Source organism: Palaemon carinicauda, chromosome 23 (assembly GCF_036898095.1).
Source record: "Palaemon carinicauda isolate YSFRI2023 chromosome 23, ASM3689809v2, whole genome shotgun sequence".
Classification (NCBI taxonomy): domain Eukaryota; kingdom Metazoa; phylum Arthropoda; class Malacostraca; order Decapoda; family Palaemonidae; genus Palaemon; species Palaemon carinicauda.
Window position 1 is genome coordinate 70,972,087 of NC_090747.1, and position 25,386 is coordinate 70,997,472.

The 25,386-nt window shown below is 38.3% G+C and overlaps 1 pseudogene; it reads left to right on the forward strand.

The window, feature by feature from the left end:
- Positions 1–19,740, forward strand: part of LOC137617164 (leucine-rich repeat-containing protein 47-like) — an 86,577-nt pseudogene extending 66,837 nt beyond the window's left edge.
- Positions 19,741–25,386: the final 5,646 nt, after the last annotated feature.

Below are 25,386 nucleotides of genomic sequence, written 5' to 3' on the forward strand. Positions count from 1 at the left end.
ATGATACGTTCAGGTCATCTTTCCCTCCATTGGTCAAGACCCCAGCATCAATGAGCTCCTACATGAAGGGATTTGCAAAGGAGCTAGCCCAAAGTCCACACCATGTTGGAGAAGGTCAGGCAAGCAGTAAGACCACTGGACTTTTTGTGCACGCTGGACCTAAAGAACGCATACTTCCAGATCACAATCCATCCATCTTCAAGGAATTACTGTATCTGAGATTCAGTCTAGACGACAAGAAATACTAGTTCGAAGTGTTGTGCTTTGGTCTCTCCTCAAGCACCCTAGGTCCTCACGAGAGTGCTCTCCCTGGTGTCATCCTGGGATCATAGAATCGGCATCCGTCTCCTACGTTTCCTGGACGACTTGCTGATTCTAGCAGACTCGGTGGCAACCCTTTGTCATCTCCAAGACAAATTTCTGAGGCTTTGCCAAGATCTGGGGACCATGGTAAACCTCAAGAAGTCATCCCTGCTTCCCACTCAAAGATTGGTATACAGTACCTAGGATGATAATAGACACCAACCTCCACAAAGCCTTCCCATCTGATGGCTGGGCAGTGAGACTGAGGAGGGTCGCGAGACCCTTTCTCAGACGAGAAGAGCTCCCAGCCCAGAGGTGGCTATGTCTCCTCGGACACCCATCATCTCTGACCCGTCTAGTTCTCTAGTTCCCAACAGCCGCCTCAGGATACAATCCCTTCAATGGCGACTATGACACTACCTACTCAGACAGCCACATGCCAACATTTTCCACAAAAGAGCAGCTTTGCTACATCTTCAAGCCCGGAGACTATCCAGCATCTCCTCAGTCAGAGAGGATGTCTGGATATCTGCAAAGATCTTCAGCATCAGTCTACCAGGTGAAGTGTAAGGTCTTCTGTGGTTGGTGTCATAGAAAGGGTACCTCTCCACTTGATGCCACTATTCCAGCAAGAGCAGCATATGGCTCGTGTATTTGTGTGAGGAAATGTGCCTTTCAGTAAAAGGATATTGCTCAGCTTTGTCTCTCTTTTAAACTGGAAGAAGTGGACATTTTCTCACTGCTGGAACTTTCCCTCCACATTCGGAGTTACGAACTTACCTGTCAGTCTGAAGTGAGACCTGGGAACATGGTTCGGGTTCCTCGTTCCCTAAAGAGGCCTCCCTACGAACCATTATGCCAGGCAACAGATCACCACCTTACATGGAAGACAGTATTCCTACTCGCCTTGGCTTCAGTTAAACAAGTCAACGAGCTGTGTGGTCTCTCGTATGACATCTCCCATTCCAGGGGAGGGGGAGAAGTAAGTTTCAGCTTTGTCACTGAGTTTGTTGCCAAGACTCAAAATCCGAGGATTTCGGATCATAGATTTGATTTCTTCCGGATAACTAGGCTTCGCTCTGTAACCGACGACCCAGATCATCTGTTAATATGCCCAGTAAGAAATTTGAGGCCCTACCCCGAGTGCTCCCAGTCTTCGTCAGCATGGGTAGAAATAAGAGAAGGATCACAAAAAACACCATTTCTGCTTGGATTTGCCGGGTCATTGACCATGCTCTGAATCCGGATCTTCCTCCAACATGTCAACCCAGAGCGCACAATGTTAGGGGCATAGCTACGTCCGTGGCCTTAAAAAGAAACTACTTTGTGGCGCAGGTTCTGCAAGTAGGCATGTGGAAACGTCAAACAACTTAGCGCTCATTACCTGTAAGACGTGACCCACAGGAGGCTTGATACGTTCTCTATTGGTCCTGTAGTGGCTGCACAACAGCTGGTTTCGTACCTCAAGCTCCTTATTGGACAAGTAGCAGAGGGTTGAGGGCATTGGTTACCCAGTGTTATTCTGAGTGAATGAAAAGTAATATCTAGCGCTTTTCCTTTCTTCATCCTCCCCTCTCTTGGGGAAATCAGCATCCTCGGTCCTCTGCACAAACTGATCTCAACTGCTGCAGGTAAACTATTGCTTCCTTGTGTAACCTAGTATTTTTCAACTACTGTTGCGTCCCCATACCCTGGCGATTTGATATTGGGAATGACTTGGTCAACTCGGTTATTTCCTACAGACTCGGAATAACTTATACCTTGACAGTCACATTGCTAGTAACTCAACACACAGCTTGGGTAGGCCGTAGACCATGGTTAGAAAGGTTTCGCGAAGTGTTAGGGTTTCCTTATTTGTGCACTAACATACACAATATGGAAACCCCGGGTAAGGTCAAAAGCCAGATTGGCAGGGATATCCACCCTCCTAATGGGCGAGTCAACCCCTATAAATAGCGTTCGTTTGTATTCCAGTTGGGGAACAAATGACAAATTTGAAAGGATTTTTTATTATTCTTAACAATACAAACCTGTAGCTATTCATACATACTGTATTTACCCGGCAACCCAGTTCCCCGTCAAAGTACTATCTCCAAGCAAAGTAAAGCACAGTCACAGGTGTGTGAGTGAGAGGGGTAGCTAGCTATCACCTTAGTGGAATGGGTAGTTACCCCTCTAAATTCTAATGGCTCGTCCTTTCAGCTTTGCCGAAAGTAATACCCTTATAATAGCTACAGGTTTGTATCGTTAGGAAAAATACAAATTACTTCCAAATTTGTCATATTAAAACCGGTGCATGGTACTAATGGCACAGGCAAAAAAATGCTCTGGAAAAAATGGCACGGTAAAAATGCCATAAGTTAAAAAATGGGAAAAATGGCTCAAGGCAAACAAAAAAAATTAACAAAGTGTTTATTGAAATCTAGTCTACATTTTCCAATTAAACATTATGTGGAATAATTTACACTATTATTTTGAATAAAATTTTTCAAAAATATATTTAAAACATAAAATAGAATTTTTCTAAAATATATTTGACATAAAAATTTCTTCAATTAAAATCCAATGTTATGTCCAAATTCCCATAACACTGTACAAGTTTTTCCTTCCTTCGATATAGCCCCTGCACAAATTTTTCAATTTTTGTTGCATGTCAGAATACATTTTTTTTTTTTCGGTGGTTCACCAACTGAATCTTGTGCTATCGATGTACTCAAGACAGATTCTTCCTTTTGAATAGTGAATAGTTCTTATCAATTTCCATATAGATGGGTAATGGTAACCAACAAGATGATAAAATTTATTATTCCACCCTTCACATAAGTTGTTTGTTCCGGGACAATTGTTCATTGTAGCCTTATGTACATTCCAAAGTTCTGGAGGTAATTTTGGTGGAATACAATAAACAGCCCGTCTCCCTCTCTGTACCAGATACATAAGTTTGATTGAAGTACTCTAGCAGTGAAGCAGCCTCATCTGGACATCTTAACTTAAGTAACTCTATTCCTGTAAAAACATCTGCGATAGATAGAAATGCCATCGAGTTAATCTCTCCACAGAACTGACGAAATTCTTCACTTTCTTTGTAATGGCTTGTAAGGCCAAAGCTCTATCTTTCTCCAAGTATTCTGAGTGGAGTGGTAAAAACAACCTTGTGTGTGTGTTTCCGGTTCAAAAACAGTCTTTTATAGCTAGGATGACTGCCTGTTCAAAGTTAACTATTATGGTGGTTGTGTCTTGGTAGAATTCAATCTCTTGGCAACGATCCAAGACTGTTGGAAGCAGTGTTTCCTATGTATCTTGTGCTTTACTCTGCAGACATGCAAAAACAGTAGAAACTGCAGTGTTACCAATTGTGTTGCGTATTACATACAGTTGTAGAAAACCTGGTGGAGCCATTGCATAGTTTCCATCCATCAGCCATGTATCAGCTAAAGAGAGCAACCACAGAGATTTTTCAGAACCAAAAACAATGCGGTTGTCTGTGTATGGCCCATTGTTAAAGAACAAAAGTGGTTTGGACTCGGGACCAGCTGTTTTTGTCCATTCTCCGGTTAGTTTCAGATCCTCAAGTTTTTCAGGTACTGGTGGGTAGAGGTTCGATCTTTGGTTACTTAAAGTTCTTCTTATGGTATCTTCGCTTGGGAGTAATGCCTTTACATCAGCTGGTAACTCACCAAGATTGCTACTGTATATCTGGCTAGGTTTGTCTTCCGTCTCTGCTGCTTTTATCTTCATTTTGTTGAGGTTTTTTGCGGTAGTTATAGCTGCATAATCAGAAGCATGGTTGTGGTCATAGTTGGTTCAGGATCAGTCATATCAAGGCTGGGTGTCATACTACCTTTACAAAAAGTTCTCTTTACACATCTCCATCTGATCATAGATGATCTTACAATTTGCTTTGTATACATGTGTCCTTGGAAGCAGATTTTGTTTTTTCCTTATTTCTTATAACTTCCATGATGTGTTGTAGTATAGCTGATGTAAGTTATGTTAGATAGCTAAAAGACACAAATAATAATAAACAAAGGACAAAAGAAGCATGAAGTGAGAGTTATTTTAAGTTATAAGCAAAGGACAAAAGAAGCATGAAGTGAGAACTAGTTTATTTATAAACAAAGGGCGAAATATGCATGAAGTAAGAGTTAATTGTTTTATTTATTTTTCTAAATTAGGAAACTCCAATTTTTTTTAAGTTGTGCCCTTTTTCTTTTTTATTTTGCTTTTTAATATTTCCTGTGCCATTTTTTCCTATTTTAACACTTGTGCCATTATTTCCTGTGCCATTTTTAATATGCTGTTTTTTTTTTTGGTGCCATTTTTACCCAAATTCATTAAAACCACGTCCAAATCCAGAAAGAAAAAAATCAGACATAAATATTTTATGACTGTTGATTATTAACATGTATTTAGACTAAATCTTCATGTTGCAAAAGTACAGTATTCTGTATTTTGTGTGTTGATATTCTTGCAGAGGTAAACAGTCTGATGAATTATTTTATTTTGCCTCTAGGTTCTTGCATATTGTTGAACAGTGGGAGGTATGGCCTTGCCTTGTGAACTCCGATGGCGTTGTGATTTCATTACCACCCATCACAAACTCGGAAAACACCAAGGTAAGATCTGCAGTTTCATCTATAGATATCCTACTTCTCAAAATGTAATTTGGCCGGTTACCTACCTTACCTGGCTTTAAATAGTGTAACAAAGGGTATATTAGAATGTTTAGAATTAAGTCCATATGGCCTTGCGCTTGAGAGGCCATTCAGTAATTAGGATATATTGGGAAAGATGTTATTACCCTATGGTATACTGGGAATGATGTCACTGCCCCATGCCCATACCTTCCTATGACTTTGTTCCAACACATATACAAACCTTTCTTCCTGGAAAATAAGAAATTTCTTCAATGGAGCTGGTGGTGAGCATAGCTGAGTAGCCACGCAGATTTTTCCTTTAAAAAAATTTATTTTTATATTTTTTTGGACGCAATGACTATTGAACTACTGTTGCAACCTATTCAAAGGTTTCAATCTTTGTCTCTTTCTTACAGAGTGAATAATCTATGATTGGTGAATTCGATTACGGATGTGAAGCAAGAACTTCATAACTGGGGGGGAAAGGTTTAATGCTACAACTGGTTTATAGCTAGAAAGTAGTAGAGTCACACTCTCTGTGCTTCTTGTAGAGATTGTGACTGTTTGATCCTCATGGGCCTAGTACAGATCGTGGCCTCCTGTTCAGTGGCATGCTTTTTCTTTGATGAAGGGAAAAAAGGCTAAGACTTCTCTGGTGTCATCCTTGGTAGTGCCGAAGGTGATGCTGAAAAGCCTTTATTGCACGTTTCTTTCCTTATCAAGCAAGCTTGTCAGTTGCTGAAGCTTTTAGGGGTACCCCAACCTTGGGGAATATATTTCGGACACGAAAACCTTGAATGTTCATGGGGAAGTTTTTCAGGGTTTGGTGGAGTTTGGGGTCCCTCATAGCAATCACTACCCAACACCATGTGCTGAAAGCTCTCCTGTTGCTGTGCAGACTACCAAAAATGGGTGGTCTTCAGACAAGGGACAGGACTGCATAGGTCTGCAGCCCTGTTTCTTAGGTGGTTGGCCTGATTAGCCCAGTAGCCAGGCTGATTGAAGATTCACAGCCCTGTGTGGGGCCCCGCACTCTTTCTATTGGCCGGGCATTTGAAGAGGGGTTCCTTCATTCACCTTTCCTAACTGTACAGGTGGAGTGTTGCTTACTACTGTAACTGGGATATCATATCCCAAATTAAGAAGATGGCATCTTGAGGATATCACGCAGTCATAAGCCATAAGTCGGTGGCTGATAGGCCATGGTTTCATACTCTTGGTCACAAAGCCAAATAGGTAGAGGAGGACGCTGACATAGTGTCACCCTTTTTCCTGCTGTTGCGAGTAGAGGGATACCTGTCATGTCATAGAAAACTTGGCAGAGAAGAGGGGCCAAGTCGTAGGTAATGAGTGTCCTTCGGGATGGATATTTAGTACCTTTTCTGGCCTGCCAGCCTACCCCTATTTTGAAGACCAATATTGTTTGCAAACTATCCTCCAATATCACCAAAAGCAATAGCATTTTTGGCAGAGATGGGAGGGATGTTAGGGAAGTTTGCACTTGAAGTCATTCAAGATGGATTTCTGGGCTACTACATTCAACTCTTCTTGATGGAGAAGTCAACGGGTTCTGAGAACCAGTCATCAACCTCTCATCTTTGAATTAGTTTGTACAACAAGCTAGGGTTGGGATGGAAACCCTGCGAATAAAGATAGAAGTATCTGGGTATGATGACAGATACAGCAACATTGAGTTTATTTCCATCAGATGATTGCATCAGCAAGCTCAGACAGGTAAAGCAACCATTTCTGTCCTGGGCAGTATTTCCAGCAGTTGGCAAAATCTACTTGGCCTCTTTTCCTCATTGCAGAAACTTCTTCTACATGGGTGCCATATATACCTTCAGATATGGTTGAAGCATTGATGGTCGGTCTCCAGGAACCCCTGAAATCATCCTGTTTCAGTGATCAATACCAAGAATAGACCAGTCCTTATTCAGCCTACTCATCTCTATGATGGGCAGATAGGAGTTGCTGGAGTCATGTCCCTCACTTCTGTAATGGACCTGAGAGACTGGCATATTCCATAGAAGAAGAAAAAACCTACCAGAAGGAAAAGAAACCAACCAGAAGAAAAAAACCTACCAGTTTGGTTTGGGGCATTCCTACCCAGTGGTAAAAGTTTCTGTTTATTAAAGGATGAAAGGTTTGTAAATGCAAAGGAACAAATAACAAACTTTAAGAGTAATTTGTATTTCAATGCTGTACAAACCTGAGTCGTTAAAGCTAAACCTCCCACCTCATCCACTCAGCTCACTCCTGAGCCGAAGGTCAAAAGGGAAGAATCTTCGATAGGAAAGTGAATGGGGGTAATTCGCCCTCGCTCTCCATTATGTATTATAGAAGCCTCTGGTTTCTATAGTTAGGAAAGATACAAATTACTTTTAAGATTTATTAAATCTAGCCCCACCTCTCTTGACTTCATGGTTCAAAAGATCTTCCATGTCACTTCCCCATATAATTAAAGTTCATATTAGTAGAATTTATTTTTATACAAAATATGTTCGATTATTATTAGTGCTTTTCATACTAATGTATCCCTTTTCTCAATTTTGGAAAATCTGTTTTCTGGTAGCCTGCTAAGCACATTTGACACCCTCTCCGTGGTTCTAGTAGGGGAGTGTATATGATACATAAATTAGATTTTAAGTTAAAGTCACAAAGCTTGCTCCTCGAGGTATTAAGAATGAAACATAGAGGCAAGTATCAAAATAATTAAATTCCTGATTTGTTCACATTTGTAACCTTGATTTTTAAAAATTTCTAAAATTTCTACCATACTGATTGCACATTACTGTAATATTTTAGACCTTTTTTTATGTAGAAAATTTTTAATTTGATTATTAGTTGGCGTTTAGAGGGTTTAAGGCTTCCACAACTCCCACTATTTTTTTTTCTTTCCACAAGCCATTTCCTTTATCAATGCCAATTAAATTCTTAAAAAAATCACCATGTTCTTATTGTTTTTGACATTCATTCCCTGACTACTGATATCTTAATGACCCAACCCTTTTTGGGTCATTTTAAACTAATTTTTTCCTGTTTCTTCATGATAAAATTATCATTATTATTGCAACCCCCATTTGGAAAACCAGAATACTACCAGCTCTGGGTCTCAAGCAAGGAAAGCAACCCAGTACAGAAGTTAAAAAGAAACCAAGATTCATATCACTGTAGAGTCAGGTTATGTACACTTGGAACTGAATTGCATCAAGGGTACATATGCTTAATCCCTTCGCTACGATGATGTCGTTTGACATCAAAACATGCGTGGTGATAAAAACGATGGTGGGACATTATTCACAAATATAAACCATATGGAACTTATAATCACTTGTATATCCTACAAAAGAGTACAGCACATGGTTGTATATCACACAGTTCATACTCAAGAAATTTCACAAAAAATCTCCTCCTCCCCCATATTAGCCTCTCCTCCTTTCTTCAACGCTAATCAATGAAGTATTTTGAATTCTATCCTTTATTTCTAATTGTGTATGCGCTATTTTAGTCTTTCTAGCCAATGCTGACATTCCTGCCCTAAGGCATTACTCAAACACCCCCTAGCTAAGAGATGTAGGGATCCTCACATCTCACTCCACCACCAACTGAAACACTTGATTCTAGTCCTTATTCCTTATTCATGATTATGTAAGATCTATTATAGTATATTTCAATGTTGGCATACGTGTTCAAATCACACAGAAAGCATTCTATCATTGGTTCTCCCTCTTTGCATCCCACCCAAAACACTGGTAATTATTGAAAGTTCTGCTTAGTCGAATTCCGTCGCACTCATGTAAAAAATTACACCAAAATATCTCTATAATATGAATAATTACCCGAAAATATCTCAATCCATATATACCTTCCCCTTATTTTTTATATATTTCCGATTTCCTACATCATTTATTTGCATTTCACAATTTCCTCAATAATATATCACTTATCACATTTGTAACCCTGATAGCTGTAAATACGATGAGACGAGATTTGTTTTCCTTATTTTATTCCCTTTTTTCTCAACTATCATTTCTACAAAATGATATAATTTTCATGTCTTATATATATATTTCATATTAGTATTGTTTATTGTTTTCACGAGGAAAAGTTAGCCTTCTGTTATTATTTTCATTTATTGACATTCTATGCAGTATTTATCACGTTCTTACAAGCACATTCTCTATTTCCAAACCCGTGAAATACCCAAAACTAGAATTGTCCAATTCATATTCCGTCATACGCAAGGTGGAATACAGTAACAGAAGAACGAATAAACCTCTTGTCTAATGAACTAAATTTATATTACATTCTCTCTCTCTCTCTCTCTCTCTCTCTCTCTCTCTCTCTCTCTCTCTCTCTCTCTCTCTGTGTGTGTGTGTGTGTGTGTGTGGTGAATTATGTTGAAGAAATAATAGTGTATAACATGGGAATTTCAGACCACAGTGTCATAGTATTAATAGTCCATTCCAAAGCAAGTGATCGCAGAATTAATCAAAGCACAAAACATAGGGAAGGATATGGAAAATATAATTTTTATAGTAAGAATATAAAATGGTCATAAATAAATTAAGAACTGAACAAAGAATGGAAAAATGTATTCGTAAGCGATAATATACAGGTAAATACGGACATATTGTACAAAATACTGGAGAAAATTGTTGAAAAATATGTACCGAAAAAAAAACAAATAAACAAAAGACATGCATACCAAGAGACAGTAAGATCTTATTTCAGAAAATTCGAAAGTGGAAGAAAAATCTTGCAAAAGAAAAAAAATGTATGGAAATAAAATGTAAGATAGAAAATTCAGAACAAAAGATTATACAATCGAAAGAAAATGAAAAAAGGAACTTAGAAGAAAGGACACTTCAAAATATGAAAAAAAAACCCAAAAGTACTTTACACCTATGCAAAAAAGATGAATAAAGGGAAATTAGAAATAGGCCCTCTAAGAATTGAAGGACGGTTAACGAATGAAAAAAAGGAAATATGCAACATATTAGCAGAAAAATATAAGAGTGAGTTCATGCTAAGAATTGCGAATGAGAATAATGAAACAAAAATGAGAGAAGAAAATGTTGAATATCTAACGGATATAGATATTAATGAAGCAGATATTGTCAAGGCTATAAGCGAAATTAAAAATGGATTGGCAGCCAGACCAGATGGAGTTCCAGCGATTTTGTTAAAAAAAAACTGCACACACTATCGTGAAGCCGCTTGCAATACTGCTAAGACTAAGTGTAGATATGAGCGAGATATATGTTAAACATAAATTAGCTTATATAACCCCGATTTTCAGAAGTGGATCAAGTGGATCAAGACTAGAGGCAAGCAATTATAGACCTGTTAGTCTAACATCACATATTATGAAAGTGTATGAGAGGGTAATGAAAAAGAAAATAATGAATCATTTGTTTAAAAATAATTTGTTCAATATAGGTCAACACAGTTTTGTGCCCGGAAAAAGTACACAAACCCAACTGATAGCACAGTATGAAAACATATACAAAAGTATGATAAATGAAAAAGTCACATATGTGATCTATTTAGATTTTGCAAAAGCCTTTGACAAGGTAGACCATAATAAATTAGAGAAAAAAATGAGAAAGCATAATATTGTGGGAAAGATAGGAAAATGGGTAAAAGAATTCCTGCAAAACAGAAAACAGAGTGGTTGCAAATGACGAGAAATCAGATGAAGCTCAGGTAATATCTGGCATGCCACAAGGTACGGTACTAGCTGCACTGCTGTTTGTTATTATGATCTCAGACATAGACTGTGATGTTGAAAACTCTGTAGTGAGAAGTTTTGCCGATGACACAAGAATAAGTAGAGAAATTACTTGTGATGAAGATAAGAACTCACTACAAAGAGATCTAAACAAAATATATGAATGGGCAGAGATAAATAGGATGGTATTTAACTCCGATAAATTTGAATCAATAAATTATGGAAACAGAGAAGGAATGGTATATACATACAAGGGACCTAATAACGAGACAATCACAAACAAGGAAGAAATTAAAGACCTTGGTGTAATGTTAAATAGAAATATGTTATGCAACGACCAAATAGCAACACTGTTGGCTAAATGTAAAGCAAAAATGGGAATGTTATTCAGACACTTTGAAACAACAAAAGCTGAACACATGATTATGCTTTACAAAACTTATGTACGTAGTACACTCGAGTACTGCAATGTGATATGGTACCCACACTACCAAAAGGATATTGCACAAATAGAGAGTGTACAAAGGACCTATACTGCTAGAATAGAAGAAGTTAAGGACATTGACTACTGGGAAAGACTGCAATTTTTAAAACTATACAGTCTAGAAAGAAGAGAACGCTACATGATAATACAAGCATGGAAGCAAATAGAAGGAATTACTGAAAACATCATGGAGCTAAAAATATCAGAAAGAGCAAGCCGAGGTAGATTAATAGTGCCAAAAAATATACCAGGAAAACTAAGGAAGGCGCACAGGACATTAATCCACTACGCACCAGCATCGATAATTCAGTGACTATTTAATGTGCTGCCAGCTCATCTAAGAAACATATCAGGAGTGAGCGTAGATGTGTTTAAGAATAAGATCGATAAATACCTAAGATGCATCCCAGACCATCCAAGACTGGAAGATGCAAAATACACCGAAAGATGCAAAATACACCGAAAGATGCATTAGCAACTCTCGGTGGATATACGAGGTGCCTCACACTGAGAGACCTGGGGGAACCCAAACATAGAATAAGGCAATAAGGCTCTCTCTCTCTCTCTCTCTCTCTCTCTCTCTCTCAGCCCGTGAAATACCCAAAACTGGAACTGTACAATTCATAGTTTGTCATACGCAATGTTGAATACAGTAACAGAAGAACAAATAAACCTCTTGTCTAATGTTTGGAGAAATGTGTTTTTATTTAATTTTTGAGTGGGAACTTGTTGTTCTGGGAAAGTCTCCTTACACCTATTGGCAAAGATCAGCAGGGGATGAAAAGAAGTACAGTACTATCACTCAAGGCACAAATACCCTGTTAATAACTTTGATGACTTAGTTCACATACCTTCACTCAAAATGCAAAAAAAAACTGTACTCTGTCCAGAAGCCTGAAAACTCTGCATGTGAAATAAAAGTAATTTGATGGCCTACTGTAGCTTTGTCAGGTCTAAGGTCATCTACACTCTTAGGCTCTGTTTCAGTTCTGTCCCAAGGACCCCAGTGAGATGCTGGACAGGTATTTTATGTTAAGTGATTATTGAGACAATGGCAATGGATGGGAGCAGTGATGTATTTAAGTAAAGTTAAATTGGATCTTCACCTTCAAAGCACTAATTTAAAGAAGCGTACACTCGCTTATACCATCTTACCTACACCTACAGTGGGTTACTCTCAACATCTCGGGTACATCTAACCCGTACTATATTATAGATTGGTAGAATCTTCAAATAATGGGGTTAAAGATACCAATGAATGTAATCAATTCTAATTTCTTTATTAGTGTAGAGAAGAGAATCAGAGTAACACAATAATGATTTATTCAAATGGGAAAGTTGATAAATGAAATATTATCCACAATTTACAACACAAACATTGAAATTGATAAACTGTATGAACACGTGGGATTAACCCTCAAACGGAATAAGTAAAATAAATATGATAAATAACTTATGCGGTAGGCTACTGTGGCGTCCCAACATGTGGTCAGTGACCTCAAGCAATTACCGACAAAAATAAAAGTACATTAATTTCCGCATGAGTGGTCCTTCGATCCGGATCCTTTACCTTTGACTTGTGAAGCATTAACGTAAATCAGCTTGATTAAGCGTACAGTACCTCGCTATATCACTTAAATCCACATGCACCAGCTAGTTTGTCGAATGTATAAAGCCCAGACTTTAATTGGGGAGAGAGATTTGTAGTCATTATGATCTTTTTGTATCGACACGTAGTTTGAGGAAAGAACCATCGTATGCCGGCGTAAGGCTTTTGTTTTGCGTTTTTACGCTGTGACGTCACGAACATGGCATACGCTATAGTCAACTTTAGGTAATTTAAAACCGTTCTCCCAACATATTCGGTAAAGAAAACGTAAAGCAAGTGTGGGAGCGAAAGTTTAAGGGGTAACTACAATATTAGAAGTGAGACCACAATACAAAAGGAAAAAAGAGTGAAGAAAGGTTCTTCACACCCTAGGGATAAAGGGAGAAAGAAAGGAGAAAAGGGTTAGTTCCGGCTAATGTGATTTAACTACTTGTTAGTATGCGCTAGATAAACCTACTAGGTGAACAAGTGAGTGAAGTCGTTCTTCACATCAGCATCCGTTTAAAGTTAACAAAACGCTGTAAGTGTTAATTAAATTCAATCAAGTACAAGTTATGTATGAATGTGGAGAAAAATTGACCCGCAGGCAATGCTACACGGAAGTGTTAAGATAAGTAAATGAGCAGTGTTATCTTTAAACGTACAATGCAAGGGTAGTCAAATGATTAGAAAGTAAAGTACAAAATTCTTCCCACCCAAGGGGTAAGAATAGAGCATGCAAAACGTGAGCCAATAACAGTCGAGTTCAGCAACAATTCCGGCCAATGACAAATTCAAAATTTTTGGGGCGAATCCCAGTCCCGGTCTGACATCCAACGTTTTACATAATATGTTTTCACACATAAAGTGACTGGCGTGATATAGCAAGGTACTTAATGCTTAATCAAGCTAGTTTACGTTAAAAATTAGTGATCCAAAAGTCAAAGGTGAGAGATGTTTCGAAGGACCACTCGTGTGGAGAAATGTGTTTTTGTTATTTAACTGTTGAGTAGGAACTTGTTGTTCTGGGAAAGTCTCTTTACGTCAGTAGGCAAAGATCAGTAGGGAGAGGAAAAGGAGTACTATCACTCAGGCACAAACACCCTGTTAATAACTTTGATGACGTAGTTCACATAACCATCACTCTAAATGTCCAGAGGCTTAAAAACTCCACACGCGAAATAAAAGTAATTTGATGGCCTACTTTAGCTTTGTCAGATCTGAGGTCATCTACATTCTTAGGCTCTGGTCCAGGGACCCCAGTGAGATGCTGGACAGGAATTTTACGTTAAGTAATTATTGAGACAATGGCAATGGATGGGAGCAGTGATGTAATGCAGTAAAGTTAAAGACATGGATCTTTACCTTCGAAGCATAGAGATTAAATCCAAGTCACTCGCTAACATACTTATTACTCTTAAGTTATTTAGCCTTACTCCTTTCGCTTTATCAGGTATACTGACCCGAGATTAAATATTAATAGACATAATCAAATAAATGAAGGAGTAAAAATACAGAGTTGTAATTAACCTAATGGTACTTTATTACACAAATTTACATCAAAAGAAATGGACATCTTAACATAAAGTAAAGAGGATCAAACAACACAAAATGTAATAAAAGAAATGCAAATCAAAAGGCAATAAAAATATGCATGATCGAGGTCTCTTGCAATGATTAATGATTGAAATGGGGCCGGACACGCGGCCCTGTGACCCAAGGCCTGTACTAGTCCCTAAAGCAAAAGTTATATGCAAAATCTCTACACTCAATCCCACACACTCAGCCAAAATATGTAAAAGCTAGTTAAACCTAATCAAGGAAAAATATAATCTAAGCTAAAATGGGGGAAAAGTAGTGGCCATGTGTTTTACCTGCACTCCTTACAGTAATGATGGAAGAGCCCTTAATTGTCCTCACAAATGGCTGTGGAATGGTTAGTTTGCACCCTTGAATAGCCCACCCCTGGAATCCTCGCTTCTTGGTAGATAGGGTATTGCGGGCACAGCTCCCAGGTTCGTCTTCCCTATCTCCCTTTGTTGGTGGAGTTGAAGGGCGGGGGGGGGGGGGGGGGGGGGGTGAGCCAGAGGTGCACTGATTTGACTGCCCAGGCTGGTCAGCCAGCCACAACTACAGCTCTTGTACGAATGGGCCAACCCTTGGGTCGCGTGGGTTCACCTGTCTTCACCTTTCAAGACAGGTGAGAGTCGTTGTGCATAGAATAACGCAGTTGAGGTGCCATATCGGGACTTTAGAGCAGGGCAATGTATCGTTGTAAGGGAGTGAGGAAGAGACAGGATTTTGTGCAAATACGAAGAGAAATCTTGCAGCTCTAAGGGGAATATACATACATAATATATCCTACCTATTCTGGTTTATTAAAAATTAATAACTTAAATGAGCAATTGGCAATGGGCTGGTGCGATGGGCATACATTTCAAAATTAACAGACTTGAATTGGTATTGAGAGATAAAAGCTGCATTTAAGTCGCCAGTATTAAAATTATATTCAAAACCAGTGTAGTAATTTATCTCGACACGTAGTTTGAGGAAAGAACCACCGTACCCCGGCGTTTCTACGCTGTGACGTCAGGAACATGGTGTACGCTATTGTCAACTTTAGTTCATTTAAAACAATTCTCCCAACATTTTTGGTAAAGAAAACGTAACCAAGTGTGGGAGCTAAAGATTAATGGGGGTAACTACAATATTAGAAGCGAGACCACAATACAAAAGTAAAGAACAGTGAAAAAAGATTCTTCACATAATGAACCATATTTATATTACGTCTCTCTCTCTCTCTCTCTCTCTCTCTCTCTCTCTCTCTGGTCTCTCTCTCTCTCTCTCTCTCTCGTGAAATACCCAAAACTGGAATTGTCCAATTCATAGTTTGTCATACGCAAGGTGGAATATAGTAACAGAATAACAAATAAATCTCTTCTCTAATGAACTAAATTTATATTACGTCTCTCTCTCTCTCTCTCTCTCTCTCTCTCTCTCTCTCTCTCTCTCTCTCTCTCTCTCTCTCTCTCTCTCTCTCTCTCTCTCTCTCTCAAGCACATTCCCTATTTCCAAGTCTGTGAAATACTCAAAACTGGAATTGTCCAATTCATAGTTTGTCTCACGCGAGGTGGAATACATTAACAGAAGAACAAATAAACTTCTTCTCTAATGAACTAAATTTATATTACGTCTCTCTCTCTCTCCTCTCTTTCTCTCTCTCTCTCTCTCTTCTCTCTCTCTCTCTCTCTCTCTCTCTCTCTCTCTCTCTCTCTCTCAAGCACATTCCCTATTTCCAAGTCTGTGAAATACCCTAAAGTGGATTGTCCAATTCATAGTTTGTCATACGCAAGGTGGAATACAATAACAGGACAAATAAACCTCTTGTCTAATGATCTAAATTTATATAAATCTCTCTCTCTCTCTCTCTCTCTCTCTCTCTCTCTCTCTCTCTCTCTCTCTCTCTCTCTCATATATATTTGCAGACGATACTAAATTGGCATAAATGCTGCGAACTCAGAAGACAGTACAAGCCTTAAAGAGAGGATCTAATGAAGCTAGGAGAATGGTCCAGAAAATGGTAAATGCCTTTCAACTATATGAAGTGTAAGCTTATGCACATAAGAGTACAGTATATTAAACCCACAATCAGATTACTCATTGCTGGGTAATGAAATAGAAAGTGTGGGACCAGGAGGAAGATCTTGGTATTATTATCAGCAAGGATTTGAAGTTCACAAAACAGAGCATAGATGCTGAAAGAAAGCTAGAAACTAATATGCTACATAAAGAAACAATTCAAATGCAGAAACAAAGACACTGTACTACAGCTGTACACATCACTATTAAGACCCCATCTAGAATACAGAGTTCCATCAGAAGAATATAGAAAGACTTGAAGCAGTTCAGCTGAGGGTCACCAAACTAGTTCCAATACTAAGGCAATTTGGATATAGATGGAGGGTGAAACATTTAACCTTATTTGATCTACAAACTCGACTATTATAGGGACAGTTAATAGAGGCATTCTTAATTCTTAAAGGAATAACAAATGTAGATTACAACAATCTACTGTATTCACGCTTAGCACAAATCAGTCCAGAGGTAACAGATAAAAACTGGAATTGAAGCGATACGTCACTCAATGGGGCAATTTCTTTACATACGAAATAGCAAATACTTGGAATAGACTTCCAGCGGATGTAGTAAACAGTTATACAGTAAACGAGTTCAAGAATACGGTAAACAAGATCATAAGGACTTTCTAAATGCTTAAAGTAAATCACTCTACCAAAGCAAGCAATTGGAGTCTCCGTGGATGGACTAAAAAGTCTTTTGAATCATCCAAAATCCTTTGTAACTCCTTGTAACTTGATCTCACCCCACAAGGATGGAAACTAGGGAATGTTCCTCCAATCTACAAGAAGGGACCAAAAGAAGAACCTGGCAACCACAGACCTGTGTGTGTAACTACAGTGCCTTGCAAAATTTTTGAATTAATTATAGTAGATTCAAATAGTAGAAAATATAGAGAAAAACAATCGCCTGATAAACTGCCAACATGGTTTTAGACAAAAGAGATAATGTGTGACAAGTCTTGGAAATTTTCCACATGTTTAGCATTTATGACAAAAGTAGGGACATCATATACCTAGACTTTCAAAAGACTTTTGACAAAGTTCCTCATTTAGACTAAGGATACTATAAAAAATTTGGTTATATTACCATTGCACAAAAGGATTTTAGATGAAAAAGCAGTGGCCTTTAGTCTTTGTATATAAGCAGCATTTAAAAGTAACAAGGATTTGTGCCTGTTTTATAGTTAATCATGTATGTCAAGCTGCAGTTATTTGGCCAAGCAACCCCATTGCAAACATTTACTCCATTAAGTACAGTATACAGTGGAACCTTAATGGTGTGCTTCATTGTAAATGTGAAACTTGAGTGTAAGAAACATGTTCTTATGCCGTAAAACATAGTAATTTTATACCTTTTAAATATTTCTCCATAATCAGGAATTTCTCTATTTTTTATATTGCAATATGGTACAATAGCAAATTTCTATCCATTCAGATAACACAAGAAACTACAGATGTTTTCGTTAGTAGTAGATAACCAAGTGGTGCTTCATTAAAACCAAGCAAAAGCAGTTTTGGATGCCTTGATTATGAGTTTCCTTGAACATTGGCATTGGATCAGAAAAAACACCTGCTGGAAAACTGAGCATGAAAGTTCAACAGGTTCGTATAGAAGACGAGGAAGGGAGCTTGCGTGTGGTTTACCCTTCACGAACTGATCTGTGTTTGAAAATGAGGCTGTTAGAATAATTAGTGCTGACAAGTAATATCATGGTCTGTCTGTGCCTGGTATTTATGTGATATAATGGGTTAAGCAATGGTTTTGATTACCCAGTGAACTGACTGTAGTTTATTTTCGTATAAAGTCTCAAATTGGATTTTTTTTTTTTGTATTTCAAGTAAAGTAATGTATAAAGTTAGAGATTTTTATAATAATTTTATAGTAATGTTCTGTTTTAATTATTGGTTTCAGATATGATTTCCGTGCTATCATATTTGTCATGTCAAAATGTTGAACTATGTTTACTCAAAAGTTTGTTCTCTTATCAGACTTCATAAGTCTATAATTTTTTAATGACCACAATTTCTCTTTTCCTGAAAGCTGTTTGTCTAGTTATCAGAGCAAGCATAGTGAAAGAAAGAAATTACTGTTGTACTGGTATGTAAGAATATTTTTTTAGTTGAACATTGAGGATATTAATTTTACTTGATGTATTTTATGTCTTAATTCTGAGAAATCCTACAGTGTGTGTTTATTTTCACATAAAGTATAGTTTTTGACTAATTTATTACTGTCAAGGACTAGATTGTATCACAGTTTCACGTCTTTATTTATCTCATAGGCTTAGCAAAATTTATAGTGCCTAAGCCTAAGTCTGTATTGAAATATTGTGTGTTATACATGTTGCTCTCTTATTTTGCAAACCAAATAACTACAGTAGCATATTTACTGTGTACTTGAGTTGTGTAAACAATATTGCAACTCCCTATAATTTTACCATTATTAATAAATATTTTAATTGTTTTCAGTAATTAAATCTAAAATGTAATGTGATTTTATCATAATGAAATAAGTTTTACTATACATTTTTTTTTTATTAGAAAATAGCATTTTAACACTGACTTCTTACTAGTATACAGTATATAAGAAAATACCAGAATGACCAGAAAAATTAAATGTAAATCTGAATTTTAATAGCCACAGCACAGTTTATGAAACATACAGATAATGCAAATCTGTAATATATATATACTGTACAGATATTGGTGTACAAGAAATCTAACTCTTTCTTTTGGTTGGTGGCAGCTGCAAATGATGAACTATCAGACAGGGTTTATAGTTTAAAGCAAGAATGGCTATTTAAGAATGAATACTTGTCCCTCTGGGAAGTTTCTAATCCAATTGTTATTTTGTTGAATATCATTTCTGCAGATCTTGATAGGGTAATTCAATCTCCTAACTTTTGTGTTTTTCATCATTGGCGTGAAAAAGTTTTGTATGGATGACCTCTTCATTTTATGTTGATTTGGTGATTTTGAACATATGGTAATTATACTGTACCAGTAAAAGTTATGTTATAACCATTTAAGATGCATTTGAGAGTTGTTAATTATTAGGTTTCTATTCTGACACTGGAAAAGCTAGCCCAAATTCTTGAAATGCAACATAAATCTCTTGAGTTAAGCAGTATTGATTTTTTAGTTGTGTTATCACATATGAAAGTATTCATTGTACAGAAATTTAACGACAAATTTGGTTGTTCAGTATTGCATATAAGAGAGCAACTAGTTTGAAAAGTATCCAGGATGTATACCTCTCAGAACACTAAATTCTGGATACAATCTGTGCAAAGAAAGCAGCTCAAATTCCAAAGTATATGTGTTGAAATTGACAAATATATTTTGTGATGAAATGGTTGTTTCAGTTATTCAGTAGTTGTATAATTAATTGTGAACTTAAAATGAATTAAACCTGTAGATTTTCATTTACTCCGATTTTGTTTCAGACTTTTTGGAATTAAGGTAGTGTTTATATTTAAGCAAGTCTGTCTTTATGTGAGTTTATACAAAAATGTTGTGGCTTTTTCCATAATTTGAATAGAAAACTTTTGACTGCTGGGACCCTTTAATGTTTGAATACTGTATTGATAGATTCTAGATTCAATCTACTAGTGAATGGTGAAAACAGTAATTCAGCTTTTAACTTTGCAAGATACTGTACTTAGATTGTAAGTTTTCTTATTGTTTCTAGATGGTTTCTTTAGCGTTATTCACTCACAAGGGCTGTAGTGGTCATATGGTAATCTCATGGCTGTTGCAGGTGGTATATTCCAGTCTCCCTGATATAGCTGAAAAACTGTGAAGTAGATACAAAAGGCTGCTGTATTTTACATTTGTTCCTATGGATTTACAAACCCTCATCCTTTAATAGGAGTATGATTTCATTGAAACTAACTTTTCTGTTTAAATCCAAAGTGTTGGTAGTTACTGGTAGGTGGTGGGAAGCCCCACCCCCTTGTCAGCATACTGAGTAGGCCTTTTAATTTCAGCTGCAGAGCAGTACATACCTGTACTTTCTGCACTATACAAACCTTGGTGGTATACTATTAATTTTTCTGCAACTGGAATACAAACCAACGCTATTTATAGGGGTATTACTTTCGGCGAAGCTGGAAGACGAGTTATTAGATTTTTAGCAAGGGTTAACCACCCATATAGTTAGTTAGTGGTGGTGTGAGGTTTAGTAGCTCCCCCTCTCACTCACACACCTGTGACTGTATCTCGCTTTGCTTTTGGCTCGGATGGGGAACAGTTGTTACGGCTATTCTTCCTCCCCAAATTTTGGACAGTTATTATTAATTGCTTTTTTTCTTTCTCTTTTCAGTTTGTGTGTGCCTTCTCTGCTGGTGATGAGTACCTGCCCTAGTCACGAAAGCCACTATTGCGTCCGGCTTGTAGAGGCAATGGTGTGGTGTTAATAATAAATATACCAAATGTTGGGAGTGGTCTGCCTCCCAGTGGGAAAGGTTTGGGGGATGACAAGAGAAGAAATCTAAAAGGGATTCTTCTCCTTCAGAGTCTTCCTCGAAGCAGAAGAAACTCGAAGCTTCATCTTCCGCCCCCCTAACCTTCCTCCGAGGCTTCTTCTCGACCGGTTTCCTCCAGAGAACCGTCAAGCAATAGCACAGGACCTTTAACTCGTCGGTCCTTGAGAGACGGTGTTGCTTCCCCGGGAGTGTCCTTGTCTCTTTCTTCATTTTTGCAAGTGTGGCCATCCCCGGGATTGCCTGGTCTGCCTTCCAAGGAGGTGTTAGTGCAGCTTATTCAGCGGAGTTGCCGCGTTCATCTGCTTCTGAGGTTGAACCTATGGCCCTTCTGAGTATGGATCTTGTGGTCCCCAAAGAGTCGTCTGCGGCCCTGCCTGCCGTCTCTGGTCCTGCCTCATCCTCTGCTTCTCCTGCCGCTGCCAAGGACTGCACTCCCCCCCTCTCTGACCATCCTTCAGGGCACAGCAAATTCCAAGTCATGTCTCTCCTGTGGATGATCACCTCTCTCATTCATGAGAGAGACCATTCACAGAGACTCCTCTTTGGAGGCATGCAGGTGACCAGCTTGCTGGCCAGCCCTCCCCTGCGGAAGCTCCCCCTCGCCGAGCTTGCCCACCCCTTCGCCTCAGACGTGTTTCTTCACCTACGGCGAAGAGAAATTTGTTTGGCTTATCATCTTCCACTGCAGAGCGATCCCCTTCAGAGGATCCTTTGTCATCTAGATCTCCTGGTTCCCGACCTTCTCACATTCCTACGGACTATCCGCAGTCACGCCGTTCGACAAACCATCAATGCTCGCTGTCGAACTCCGGTTCGTAACTCACCAGCTGGTTCCAGCCATCCAGTCGGTCTTCCATCGCCGACTGGTCTACAGGCTGCTGCTCGTTGTTCGCTGACAGTGGTCCGTTTGTGATCCTCTCCAGTGGTTTACCGCTCTCCTAGGGGTCACAGCCCTTCCCTGTGTCACCACTCGTCAGCGCTCCAAATCCCCCGTCGCTGATCTCCGACCCTCCGACCTCCCACCCAAGGGCCCCAACAGGGAAAATAGCCTAGTGAGAAAAGGAAAAGAGGAAAATAAAATATTTTAAGAAGAGTAACATTAAAATAGACATTTCCAATATAAACTATAAAAACTAACCAAACATAAGGAAGAGAAATAAGATAGAATAGTGTGCCCGAGTGTACCCTCAAGCAAGAGAACTCTAATCCAAGACGGTGGAAGACCATGACACAGAGGCTATGGCACTACCCAAGACTAGAGAACAATGGTTTGATTTTGGAGTGTCCGTCTCCTAGTCTCTTCTACCCTTACAAAGAGGAAAGTAGTCATAGGGTTAATGAACCAAATTACGTGAAAGAAATGATAAAAAGCAATGAAGGTGTCTCTCTCTCTCTCTCTCTCTCTCTCTCTCTCTCTCTCTCTCTCTCTCTCTCTCTCTCTCTCTCTCTCTCTCTCTCTCTCTCTCTCTCTCTCTCACACAGATCCTGATCACAAATTTTACTTTTTCCTCTCTGAGGTCTTGACCTGAGCAGTGAGGGCCTAGTGGACATCCTCGTAGGATATGTTCCATTGTTTGTGGTGTTGCCCCACATTGGCATTCAGGGTTGGAGGCTAATCCCCATTTGTGGTAGTTATCTCCAGTTTTGCTCACTTTTACCCCTGCTCTGTTTAGGGTTACCAAGTCCTTCCTGGTGAGGGTTGTTCCACTGGGCAGGCCTTCGTTTGTGCTGGACAGTGCCTCATTGCATGGCCATCAGTCACTTTCCTGCCACTCGTCTAGCCTGTGAGCAGCTGGCGTAATTGGTTCTAGTCCATCCACAGTTGCAACGCTTTTGCAGGATTTCAGTTTTTGCCTTGCCTCCTGGAGTGGATGGGTAGGGTAATTAATTTGTTTACTCTTGACAGTTTTTCTAGCATTTCTTGTTAGATATGGGGTGGTGGGGTACTGGCATTTTTTATATAAAGATGGTAAAGGCGTTGATTTTAGGGTACCAGTAACAATCCAACAGGACATATTAGCCCTTGGTCTACTTTATGCACATGGCTTGATCTTGCCCACACAGGTGCAGAATACTTCGCAGTACAGTAACAGTGCTAGGGCTGTTTATCTGAGGATCTGTTCCCCAACTTGTATTGGCAAGTTTGCTTATGAGATTGTTTCTAGTTGATACTTGTTTGCTTTTATTTGTGTGCTCTTTAAAGGAAAGTATTTTGTCTAGAGCAGGGGTCGGGTAACATTTTTGGGTGTTACCCCTAAATAATTTGTAATAAAATTAATTTACCCCTAACTATGAAGTACTCTGGGAGACGAACCAATTTACTTATAGAATTAATGCCTAATAAACGCACACAATATTTATATTGGAATAATGTTTAATCTTTTATTTCTTCTATCATTGGGAACTAAGTCTGTCTTCTAGCATTACATGGCCCCCAAGCAAAATTGTTGACTATCATGTCTCTCAAAATCATACAAAAACAAAATAGGAAAATTTTATCTAATCCACTATTATGGGGACAATGTATATCCTTTCTGTTATAAAAATGGCACACAAATAAAACGAATGAAAAATTATTCAAAACTTAAATATTTACTATCAGCTCCCTCAGGCTTTGGAAAAATTATACTGTTTCATCTTTGATACAACAATCTTCAGGATCCAACCTGGTCCTGTATTTTGTTTTTAAATTTACAAGGGTAAACAAATCTTGTTTGCAAAGGTAAGTTGTCGTAAAAGGTAGCAGCATTTTAGTAGCTTCCAATTATGCAATTTTATAAGCCTTTATCATTTTTGCCATATGGAAACTTGAGAGGTCATCCTTGGTGTCAAGTTTCATGCTAGTTTCACTGTTGGAATGAAGATCAATTACCTCTTTTGCTAATCCTTCAGACTTTTCAGGCAGATCAACCAGTTCACATTTGACAGTATGGGAATCAAGTTTTGGAAAGTAGTCACAGAATCTAATCTTAAATTTCAGCAGGTGCTTTGTGACCAACTCCATAACACTAATAATGCAGTTTTAACTCTTCCAAAAATTGACAGGTTTGGAAAGCCCGCAGTCTTAATGCCATTTACTTTCTAGTTCCATTATAGAAGTTTTGTTACAAATTTTGATTTTTTTCCTTGCTAAGATGAGAGAGATTTGCTTTCCTTGCAATACCTTATTCAGCACATTTACATGTCCAAAATGTTAGCAATTATACAAGAAGAGCTAGCCAAGTAAGTTTTCTGAATTTGTCTGTAAGTTTGTCTCTGATCAGTCAGATACATTTTAAATTCGGTTTTAAGAACCCACACACATTTTTTTTTAACTACGATACAAAACATACTGTTAGAATACTAGACTTATTATACAAGTTGAATATATTATATATGAATTATAGACAATTATAATATATAGAGGAAGTGCTAATTTCCGATATCAAATAATATTAAAACTGACATTTCTCTACTTCCCTGGTTTTGAAGATCTTGGGTTCCTCAATGCATTATTTCTCCAATTTTCATATATGTTCACCCATTACCCCCCAAAATTTTCTAAATTACCCCATTTGGGGTAATTTACCCCGGTTCCCCGACCACTGGTCTAGAGTGACACCCAAGTTGATTGGGTAGGGGTGATTTTCCAGTTCTTTCTTACCCCAATTGATTTTTAGCTTTCTGTTTGCCTGATGATTGTTCAGGTGGAAGGCACACACCTGTGTATTGCTTGGATTGACTATGACGTGAAACTTTTTGTAGTAGGTAGAGAGGGTACCCTAGTCATAGCGTTTGACAGTTTTTCTTCGATGGTGGTGAAGGAGTCCAAATGTGTGAATTTGCAGGTACATGTACCTGTGGATGTTCTGGTACCGCGGCTAGTCATTTGTAAAGATGTTAGATAGCATTGGTGCCAGTACGGACCCTTGTAGAAGACGGGTGTTCTGTATCATCTATCTGATTTTTCTGCTGTCCATTTCTACGAAGAATTGCCGATTGGTAATCAGTGATTCAATGATGTGGACTATGCTAGTATTATATGTAATTTGAGCCACCTTCAGAAGTTCTCTTTGGTTCACAGTTTCGTATGCCACCGTAAGGTCAACAAAGACTCGGTGATTTGCTTTTCTCAAACCTGTCCTTTATGTATTGCGTCAGATTTAATACCTGACTGCAGCAGGATCAACCTGGTCTAAAGCCAGCTTAGTCTGTTGACAGTTGTTCTTCAACAGTTTGTTGGATTAAGGCTAAGATAATTCATTCGTATAATTTTTAAGGATACAGTAAGGAAATTGGTTGATAGCAACAAGAGCCATGTTTTTATTTTGTCGCTGAAATTTAAGATCATTTCTGTTGTCATGCCATCTAGGCAGGCCACCTTCGCAGATTTAAGGTGTTTCATAGCAGCATTTATTTCTTCTAAGATGAACAGTTGGAAATTGTCGTCACTATCTTACATTATATGGTCCATGTGCTATCTCATTTTCTTTAGGTAATCCCGCTCTTTGTTGTGAGGCTTGCCGTTCAGCA